Source organism: Ictidomys tridecemlineatus, chromosome 11, assembly GCF_052094955.1.
Source record: "Ictidomys tridecemlineatus isolate mIctTri1 chromosome 11, mIctTri1.hap1, whole genome shotgun sequence".
In the NCBI taxonomy this organism is placed as follows: Eukaryota; Metazoa; Chordata; class Mammalia; order Rodentia; family Sciuridae; genus Ictidomys; species Ictidomys tridecemlineatus.
In genome coordinates, this window is record NC_135487.1 from 25,671,022 (window position 1) to 25,677,847 (window position 6,826).

Below are 6,826 nucleotides of genomic sequence, written 5' to 3' on the forward strand. Positions count from 1 at the left end.
GCAGGTTGCAGCCGGGTGTCCCCACCGTGGGTTTTCGAGTCAGCTTATTTTGCTGCTGTGACTAAAAGACCTGACAAGAACAATTTTAGGGGAGGAAAAGTTTATTTTGGGACTCGGAGTTTGAGAAATCTCAGTCCATAGGCGGCTGGCTCCATCCCTCAGGGCTCGGGGTGAGGTGGAAGAAAGCGGCTCACAGGACGATCAGGAAGCAGAGGGACCCAGTCACCAGATACAAAACACACCCCCAGAGGCACAGCACCCATGCCCCCTCCAGCCAGCCCCACCTGCTTCCAGCCCCCACTCAGCGCAGCCCGCCAGGGGCGCGACCCACCGATCAGGTCAAGGATCCCATAACCTGGTCGTTCCCCTCGCTACCTTTTGCATTGACCCCATGTGAGCTTTTGGGGGACACCTCACGTCCAAACCATAACACTGGGAGAGTGTCCCTGGGAAACACACCTGGCTCTGAGGCTCCCTCGGTCCCCAGCTCTTTCCACACACGTCTTAGGACCCTGATCCTTGTGGCCGACAGGAGGGCGCCCTCCAGGTTGAAGGGTTTATAGCAAGACACAGCCCCCTTTCACTCCATCTTCTCCGCCATTGCCCATGGAGAACTGGGGGCTCCAGGGACAAGACAGGTACGTCCTGGTGGGGTACGTCCTGGGGTCTTCATATGCTCATTAAAAATGACTAATGTTGGGGCTGGGGCTGGGGCTCAGAGGTAGAGAGCTTGCCTAGGATGTGTGAGGCCCTGGGTTCAATTCTCAGCACCGCGTATAGATAAGTAAAGGTCCATCAACAGCCAAGAAGATATTTTAAAAAACGACTGATGTTTACTCCCAGTGTGACACTGAATGTTTCCAGTTGAGGGAAATAAACTACTTTTTATGGTTTTCATCTGCAGTTGTTGACAGATGCCTTTTTGTGGGGGGTTCAGACTGCTCAGCGTCTCTCAGATTCACCGCCCACTAATGGTCAGGTACCAGCAGGGTGGCAGTGTGTCTGTCGGTGACGCCATCCTTTAGGGGACGTGGGCTTCTGGGGCTGGTGTGAGGGGGCAGTCCTAGGCGTCAGTCTGGTTCTGGGTCCGAGTACCGAGACGGCTGCCTGCCGCCGTCTCCCTGGCACATTCCGCAGGCTCCGCGTGCCCCAGATCCCATGACTCTTCTTTCAGAAAATAGCCAGAACCCTGGGCATATGGGCGCTCCCGCTGAAATGTGGCTCTGCTCTGTGTTGAATATCCTCCTGACAACATGTTGGAAAACAAACTCACCGCTTATGCCAGTGGCGGAAAGGCCCACGCCACCCTTCCCTGTCGCCCAGATGGTGGCAGCGGCCCCCTCCCTGGTCTCCTGTGTCCATTTGTCCCTCCTCCTGCACCTGTCTGCTCTTCTCCAGCAGCCAGAGTGATGGCGATCAAATAGTCAAGTCTTGTCACTCTTAGCCCCAGCCCTCTGGTGGCTCCCACTTCACTCAGTGTCTATCAAAGTCAAAGCCCTTTCAAGATCTGTTAGGCACCCCTGCTTCCTGCCTGGCCCCTCCCCTATTACTGTCCCTCTTGCTGATTTGTCCCAGCCACTGTTTCCCCTGACATGTTTCTTGAACATGTTTCTTGAACATGTCAGGCTACCTCTTGCCCCAGGGCCTTTGCACTTGCTATTTCTTTGACCCCATGGATTCTTTCCTCTTGATAGCTGCATGGGGTCACTCCCTCCTCTTATTCAAGTCTTGACTCACATGTCACCTTCTCCTAAAGTCTTCTCTGAGATTCCTTTAAGAAAACTGCAGCCTCTCCCCCATTCCCCATCTCTCTTTTCCTCTATCTCCCTTTTGACCATCTGGTATTAGCTGTCCCGACCCTGCCTAGAAGGGTAGGGGTTCCTTGAGGGTGGTGGTTATTTGTGCTATTAAAACTTTACCTCTGGCTTCGGTGACTCTGCCCATCTCACAGTGAGACCTCAGTACGCGTTTGCTGGATGAGTGATTGAATGGGTGGATCTTCCCTCGCTTCATCAAACCTGTCCCCAGTTCCTGCATGCCCCATCTTGGTGACTGAGCCACCATCCCCTCCTCCCCCAGGTCACCTACCCGGGACCGAATCGGTCACCCTTCCACCCCCTCTTCCACGTACCCCCTCCCATCAGGTGCTCCTGGGGCGGGTCCTGGCTCATGGCTGGGAAGCAGTGCTTGTTGAGAGGGGCCCTTGTGAGCGAGGGCAGCTCTGGCTCTTGCCTCCCTCTCGCCAGCACTTCTGCGGCTCCTCTCCTCCCCTTGCCTCTCTGCAGAATCCTTCGTCTCATCCTGACTCCCAACAGCACATGCGAGGCCTCCCAGTCCCCCTCCTGCCTCATGGGCCTCCGCTTCCCCAGAGGCACCACCTCAAGATTCTTGCTGAATCTCCGCGTTTCCTTGCCTGCCCGGTGCCTTTGCCCTTGCCGACCATCACCTCTGCCGGCTGGGCCCGGTGCCTGACCAGCTTGGGCTTCTGTGTCAGGTCCTCCCTCCTCACCCATCCTGTAACACTGCAGTGGATGGTTAGCTTTGTGCCCACTGCATGAGGCTTGAACTCCGTGGGCAGAAATGGCCTTCTCGGGCTGGGGTTGTGGCTCAGCGGTAGAGCACTTGCCTAGCTCGTGCGAGGCCCTGGGTTCGATCCTCGGCACCACATAAAAATAAATAAATAAATAAAATGAAGGTATTGTGTCCAACTACAGCTAGAAAAATTATATACATATATATATATAAAGAAATGGCCTTCTCATCTCTGCTTCCCCAGCTCAGCACTGTGGGGGGTACAAGAGGAGACCTAATGGTTATCTGTGGGGCTGCCAATCTTGGAGAAGTGGTTTCACCTCTCCAAGCATCTGTTTCCTTTTCTGTCACAGGGATAAGACTACCCCCCCAAGGGGTTTTGTGAGGATTAAATGACCTTTCAGAAGCTCAATGCCTAGCTTGGTAAGCAGCACAAAGTAGCTGTTCAATAAAATTGCTTTCCTTGTTTCCTTTCTCTGCACACTTCAATATCTTGGAGCAAGATTTTTCTGGTCTCACTGGTGTTCCACTCTCTTTTGAGGACCTGCATTGTGAAATGAAACTGAAACATCTGAAATAAAAATTACATTTACAGAAATGAAAGTCAGATTTAAGGAAGAACTTTCTTTTGCAGAGAGGCGCTAGAGTATAAAGAGGTTAAGAGTGTGGGCTGAGAAGTCACACTGCTTAGTTTTGGCATTAATACTGTTGTAGGGACAGACGAGGCAAGGCACGGAAGATAGCAGGAAACAGTTTTATTTGGCTGCAGCCAGGTTCAGAGGGCACAGCTTTTGCTGTAATCAATCAATCCCCTGAACCCCGAGTTCAGGGAGTTTCAGAGTTTTATACCCAGCATGTAAGGGGAGGGTCCCAGAAGTTCACAGTCTGCAGAAGTTCACATAAAGCAGCTTTTTCTTTCACTGTTCTGGGCAAGTTAACCCTTCAAGGACAACACCTGAGAAGGGGAGAGCTTCTTCTCCCCTTTCTGTCCTCCCCCTGCCAGCTGTTACCATGGAGCCCAGTTGGTAACTTATCTTAAAAATGTAGACATCTCTGTGAAGCCCAGCTCAAGGCCAGAGACCTTGTTTGCACATTTCTACAAACTACTATACTGGATACATGTTTGTGAAAACCCAGTAAGGGGGTGTCCAGCACCTGGAGTGCGGGTATCTTCCCGGCCAGTGGCCAAGTAAAACAGGGCGACGCGAAAATAGGAAGTTTATCTACATTGAACTCTTTTGTAGAGATTCTTTTGCTGAAAGTCCTAAAATCAGCCAGGGTGAAGATTTCTGGAGAAGCCCAGTGAAGACTTTTCTGTGGAGAAAGGGGGTGCCACTACAATACCTGTTTGGACCAGTTGTTGGACCTCTGAGGGGTTATATAGTACCTGCTTCGTAGGATTCTTGAGAGAAATCAGTGACATGTAAGGTTCGTGGAACAGAGCCAGGCAAACAGTAAGTGCTCAACAAGTGTTTACTATGATGAACTGAAGAGCACAAGACAGAAGAGGAGTCACCCTTTCCATGGGCACCCAGTATCTGCTTTGTGGATACTTCCTCCTCTGGCCTTCCTGCCCCCTCCCCACCCCCTCCATCAGACCCGGCCTGTGGGTTGGCATGTCCCCCAGGGAACCTTGCAGGGGACCCCTGTCTTCAGCAGCCCAGATGCTAAGGTCCTCATTGTTTCTGTTATTGCCTGAGATGCGTGGGGCTGTGGGGTGGGCCCAAAAGCGATGCATTCCAGGGGGACTGGGGCTGGGCTGGGTGGGCTAGCTGGCGGAAGGGTCCGGAAGTGGAGGCTGTGCTCCTCTGCCAGGCCCTGCTTTGGCTGGAATACAGCAGTCGGCTGAGATTGTGCAAAGAGGTCATTGTGCAAACACGCCCCTGTGTGTGACCTCGATTGTGCAAACAGGTGTTTACTGTCCTGCCGGACTTGGGTGGCCCACTTACAAAAAGCACTGGAGTGTTGACTCAGAAAGAAACCAGAATCTGGACACTCATGCTGCCCCGAACACACCCTGAGCTCTAGGCCTTCGTTCAGCCTTTCCCTCTACCTGGAGGGCCCTCCCTGGCGACGCCTCTGTCTGTTGAAACCTCACCCCATCTTCTTTCCAGGCTCAGAAATGTGGCAAATTTTTTTCTTCATACACTTTTTCCTTCTTGGTGTATTCAAGGCATTTGATACACCTTTAATGTCCTGGTCATAACTGATCATATGAACCTTTGTAGATGATAAGTTCCCTAATTTCAAAGATCTTTCCAGAAAGATTAGGAAATTAAGGCCCGGAGAGGGAAAGTGAGCTGCCCCTGCCACACAGCTGGCTGGAGGCTGGCCTGGGGTGTAAATCAGACTGCATTCACCACCTCTCTTTCCGACCCACCCTTGCCCTTGGCTCTAAGCCCTGAGGCCAAGGTGGCACTCCAGCTGGAAGATGAGTGACAGGTGGGGTTTGTAACAGGAGGGAAGGGTGTGCTGGTCAGGGGAACAGCAGGATTCAGGGCCTAGAGTAGAGGCTGGACTGGAAGCACGCATGTGGGGACCATCAAACAAGTCGAAGGGGCTCCCCCAGGCCTGGGAGTGCTGTGTTCTGGGGGAACCTGCATTCTAGACCCACTCATAGTTGGCCCTGACTCTGCATGCCTTTGAGAAGCACCTGTAGTCCTGCCTCTCGGGTCCAGCTGCCCCTGGATACTCTGCAGCCATCCCATCAGACAAGTCCCTGGCCGAACTCCTCTGCATTTTCTCCGGGAAGCTTGCCCTTCTGTCTTGGTGAATGGTGTGCAGGCCAGGACTGGTTCCGAAGTTTCCCTGCTCCTCGCTCCCTTCACCCGGCCCCGCATGCCTTCCCCTGGGTGCTGCCCCTTCTCTGCAATCTTCTGGTCCTTGCAGAAGTTCCAGCTGCCATCCATGGCTTGTCTGGATGACCACGATGGCTTCCTCCTGGTCTCCCTGTCTCCGATCCCGAGATGCTGCGCACACTCCACTCAGCTGGTGGCTTCTTCAGAACCTCACCTCCCAGCTGGGCACCGCCCAACTGAAACCATCCGTCGGTTCCTTGCTCATAGCTTTGGAGGCCGTTCCAAGCTAGACCCCTGACCTTCTGCACCCTGGGGCCTCAGTTCTGGATTCGCCCTTTCCCAATGCCCCTTCCTCATCTTAGCCCGACCCACCAGCCATGCCTCTTCCCAGCACTGAGGTCACGTGCTACCTTTCCCCTGCTCTGTGTCCTCTGCTTGGAGTGCTCTTCTCCTTATTTCCCCTTCATCTCTCCAAACCCAGCAGGAGCGTCAACTCCCCAGATTCCCCAGGCTGCACTGGCCGCTGCTCTTCTGGGCTCCCAGGTGCTCCCTGAAGGCAGGACCGGATCTGTGACCCTGGTTCCCAGCCTGGGGCCTGGCAGGGAGCAGGCGTCTCTGAAAGGCTGCTGTGCTGCACGCCTGTCATCCCAGCGACTGGGGAGGCTGAGGCAGGAGGATCACAAGTCCAAAGTCAGCCTCAGCAACTTAGTGAGGCCCTAAGCAACTTAGTGAGACCCTGTCTCTAAATAAAATATTAAAAAAGGGCTGGGAATGTGGCTCAGTGGTTAAGCACCCTGAGTTCAATCCCTGATACAGAAAAAAAAAAAGCTGCTGTACAACTTGGACAGCAAGTTGGGTCCTAGGTGTGTGGGGTGGCAGTGGCATCCAGGGACCTGCTGAGAGGTCTGGAGTGGTCTCTTCTACCTTATGGCAGCCAGCACCGTGCTCTTCTGCTTCCCTGGTGCTCAGATTGGCAGGATTTTCCGCCCTTGATTGGAGCCCCAAATGAGAAATGAATTAATTAGGACATAATTGATGCTGAATGCTGGTGAGCAAATTGTAGGGCCCCAGGCTGCCAAAAGGCTGGGACATGTGCCCAGACCCTCTCTTGGGGACTTTCTCTGGGAAAGGAAATAGAATTCTGCTTCTGAGTGGGCGAAAGGGAAGCCCTCCCTCTCTCTTGTCCTCCCTACCTGCGGTCTGCTGCCCAGGAGGGCCTTATCTCTGTTCTCCGGCCTGGCCCTGCCTTGGCTCCGCTGGGGAGGGAATGGCGCTGGCGGCTGTGGTGGTGGGGAAATCAGAGGCTGAAGTCAGATAAAAGCTCTGATGCTTATCTTGGCCCAGAGGAAACCCTTCCTTCTGCAGGCTGGTGGCTAGTGGATGGGGTTGGGGCAGCCAAAGGAAAGGGTCCCTAGGCCAGGTCAGCTTCGGCCCTCATGATGAGCTTCCTTGGGAGAGGGAACCCAGTCCTGCTTTGTTTCCAGTGTGGCCCCAGG